This window comes from Arachis stenosperma, chromosome 3 (genome assembly GCF_014773155.1).
Source record: "Arachis stenosperma cultivar V10309 chromosome 3, arast.V10309.gnm1.PFL2, whole genome shotgun sequence".
In the NCBI taxonomy this organism is placed as follows: domain Eukaryota; kingdom Viridiplantae; phylum Streptophyta; class Magnoliopsida; order Fabales; family Fabaceae; genus Arachis; species Arachis stenosperma.
This window is the reverse complement of record NC_080379.1, coordinates 94,082,602-94,086,804: the sequence shown is the minus strand read 5'-3', so window position 1 is coordinate 94,086,804 and position 4,203 is coordinate 94,082,602.

Here is a 4,203-nt window from a genome sequence, read left to right as displayed (position 1 = left end):
TGTTATTGGTTATTGTATATATGTGAATAGTGTGAATATGTTTGCTTTTGTTAGCTCTTACTAGTTTTAGGATTTAATTTTCTTGCTTCTTATTTGATTTTGTTTTCATTTTCCTCTTGCTATCATGAATTCTCACCTTGGCTATGAGTTTGGTTATCAACATGTTGTAGGAAATGAGGACTATAATGAAGATGTGCATCAAGAATGGGACAATCAAAGGTGGGAAGAACCATATGCATATGATCAATCTTCATGGCAACAACCTCCACCAATGCACTATGAAGAAGAGCCATTCTATGATGCATATCAATCCAATAGCTATGGTGAATCACCTTGTGACTTTCAAGAACCACCACTATATGACTATGAACCATATCCTCAACATAACTCTCAACCATACTCACAAGCCTCTTTTCACCAACCACCTTCATATGACCCTAATCCATATCCATCCTACCAACAACCATATGAGCTATATGAACCACACATAGAGCTACCACCACCCCAACATCAACATTTTCAAGAGCCACCCCCTCCATATTATTACCAAGATGAACCACCTCTAATATACGAAAATTTTCAACCACAAGATGAATACTACTTTCCACCACAACCTCCCATGGAAGAATACTCATATCCATTGATCCAAGAGCCAAATGATCCTAATCATATTATCCAAGAGGAACAAGAGTCAAGGGATCATCTCAAGGAAGCATTGGATCAATTTCAAGCAACCATGGAGTGTGTTGTGCAACAAGTGGGAAGAATGGAAAATATTGAACCACCACAACTCTACCAAGAAGAACCACCTTCCTACTATGAACCCTTTCCCCAAAATGATGAATCCTTCCAACCACCCCAATCTCTAATGGATGAAACCCTTGGTGTTCTTGTTCAAGGGCAAGAAGAGATGAAAAGGGATGTGCAAAATTTCATGGCCGCCTTGGATGCGGTAACAAATCAATTAGCCTCCCAATGTTTGAACACTCAAGGAACTCCCACGGCTACATGTGGAGAATCAAATGAAGAACATAGCATGAAGGAGAGATTGGAAACTCCGTTGGGAAATGAGAGAAGTTGCTTTGTATTGGAACAATTGGAGGAAGCTTTAATTGTTGAAGACAAGGAAGAAGTGGTAGAAGACTTAGGAGATGCGGAGCCTCCATGGGAACATAGAGTTGAAGAAAATCCCTTCAAGATGATTGAAATTGATGCTAGGGAGGAAAGTGCACACCTTCCAAGGCATATTCCATATGAAGACTTGGATGGGATAGAGAAAGAATTGAGTTCCCTTGGTGATGAAGATCAAGCATCAAGTCTTAGTGGTAAAGAATCCTTTGAGCATGAAGAACCTTCTCCGGTTGGATTTGAAAGCGTTGAGGAGGTAAATTTTTCTCATCCTCCCTATTATGATTTGAGTAAAGGAAAAGGTTTTGATAAAATTGTTGAACAAAGGATTGAGATTAAGAGATCTTGTGAAGAGGTGGAAGTCCCTAGAAATAGAAGAACGAGGGTTGGTTATGCTTTGTCAAGATCTTTGGAAGCATCTTGGCCTAGGTTGCCATCTACACCTTCATTTGAGTGGGTGAAATTCATTTCTATTAGTTTTATTATCCCACTTGAATATGGTTTGCTTGAAACGGATGGCCAACTTAGGGAAGTTTGTGGGATGAAGAGTAAGCGAAAAAGGTTTTGTGGTAGGCGTTGCAAATCAAGGCTCATTATGGTTGATGCATCAAACATGAGATATAAAGGTTGGAGTAGTGCTCAAATAGATGGGTCTAGGAGGATTGTTGGACACTTCATAGAGAATTCATCTTGCTTACCACCCGGATGGACTAATAATGATGATCAACCTCAAGATGGGTGTGAAAACAAAGTGTGGGATCCCGGATTACAAAAAGAGGACCAACTTTGGGAGCCCCAAGCTTGTGAAGAACTCCATCAACACTTGGCTCAACCCATAGGAAATCTTGGGGCACAATGGAGAACCAAGCATTGGTGGGAGTTCCAAGATGAATACAAGCACAAGCCACCTTGATGAGGAGCTCCCCATAAGTCCAACTTAAGGACAATAAACAAAAGTGCTAGGTGGGAGACAACCCACCAGGGTAACTTCTTTACATTTTCCTTTTTGTACACATTGGTAAAAGTAGTTTAAATTCATGTTTTGTTTAGTTAGTTGAGTTTAATTGGTAGTTTAGTATGTTAAATAAGGTTTTATGATATTTTGGTAGCTGTTTGGAGGTTTGGAATGCTTGGATTGGTGCAAAAACATAGCAAAAAGTTTTGAAAAACAGAGCACCATCCACGCGTACGCGCACTGCGTGCGTACGCGTGCATCAAGTGTTTTGGACCATCCACGCGAGCGCGCCATGCGTGCGTACGCGTGAATTGAGAAGTTCCACCCTCCACGCATTTTTCCAGAGAGTTGTGCCTGCACTGCGCCAACGTTGTGCCTTTGGCACAAACCTATTTGTGCGCTCGCGCACATGACAGTACGCGCCACTCTCGAAATACACCATCCGCGCGCGCGCGGCATGCGCGCGTACGCGTGGATTTCCTTCCTTCACCACATTTCTTTTCTTCTCCTCTTTCTATTTCTTTCCTCCTCCTTTCTTCTTCCCTCCTCCTACCCCTCATCCAACACTTCCAAACACCATGGATAACCATTTATTTTAGTTAGTTAATTAGTTAGTTGGTTAGTCGATTAGTTAGTTTTAGTTAGTTTTCATTTTATTTTCTCCTTTTTTTATTATAAGTGTTGGATTATTGACTTTGTTTACTATGCATTGCTGCCTCCTTATTGCCTAAATGCTATTTTAGCATGACTATTTTTTTTAGATAATATTTGTTGGATTCTATGATTGAGGTTATATTTTGCTACTTGGTTTTGAGTTTTTCATGCTTACCTTTTGAAAAATACCAAGTGATGAGAATTGCCTTCGAGCTTATAACTCCTTTGAATTGCATGTTGTAGCTAGCCATCATGTGATTTGAATCCTTTTCCTTGATTAGGCAACCTCTTGATAGATGATGTTGTGCATTTACCTTAATGCATTGTGTTTCATGATCATATGCATCCATAGGCTTTAACTTGAATGCTTTCATGCTTCTTTAATGCTTGTTTTACCTTACAAGTTTATTTAAAGCATCTCAAGCACACTAGAATAAGTGAAGTGCATGCTTCTTTTGTGACATAACTTTTAGGCTAATGTGTGTTCTAAACCGCGCAATTTAGAATTCACACACTTATTCGTCATTCATGTCACACTAATTTACTCACTCATTTCTAGTGATTTACCTCATTCCAACAAAGTATGCTTCCTTGCTTTTATAACTTCTCATCTTATGGTGTTCTATTTTTGTTTTTCATAAATGATGCACCACAAGCAATAACGGAAGCAAGACTAAGAACACGTAGCAATCCGGAGAGTCGCCGTACCCCTTGCTCATCTTTGAGTGCACCGAGGACGGTGCAAACTTTTAAGTGTGGGGAGGTCGTCCGACCAGTCGGCGATTTTGGGTGACAAATTTCTAATCCAAACACTTTTGCATTTCATTCTTGATTTTTAGGATTTTTACTTGCATTTTCTTATTTTTGCATATATATACACAATAAGCTTAGTCAAAATAATGAAAATTTTCAAGAATTCTATCTATAGGGCACCAATTGATTTGAGTGAAAACTTTTCATAAAACTTGTTTGAATTATATATATTGTGGATCATGTTTTTGAGCTAAGAACACAAGCTTGTGAGATTTGAGCCTAATGGTGTGGTTACATCTTATAACCACTTATTTTCCTTCTTGTGTGCATTATTCTCTTTCTATGATTGTAATCTTTGATTTGTTTGATTCTTTATGTCCATTATTTTGTGTATTCATGCATTTATATGATTGAGGCCATCATTTCATTGAGCTTACTTACCCAAATAGCCTTACCTTTTATCTTCCATTGTTAGCCAATTTGAGCCTACGCTTAACCCACTTGTTCTTATTTTAGCACATTACAAGCCTTTAAGTGAAAAACAATAATTGTTCCTTATTTGGATCTTTGATTAGCTTAGGCTAATGTGTGTGAGCATCATTCAAGAGTGGGAAAACTTGGGACATTGGGTGAATAAAAGGGTGTATTTTATATTTTGTTGAAAATATTGAGAATTGGGTACATACTCATATATTGATCAAATATAAAACCTT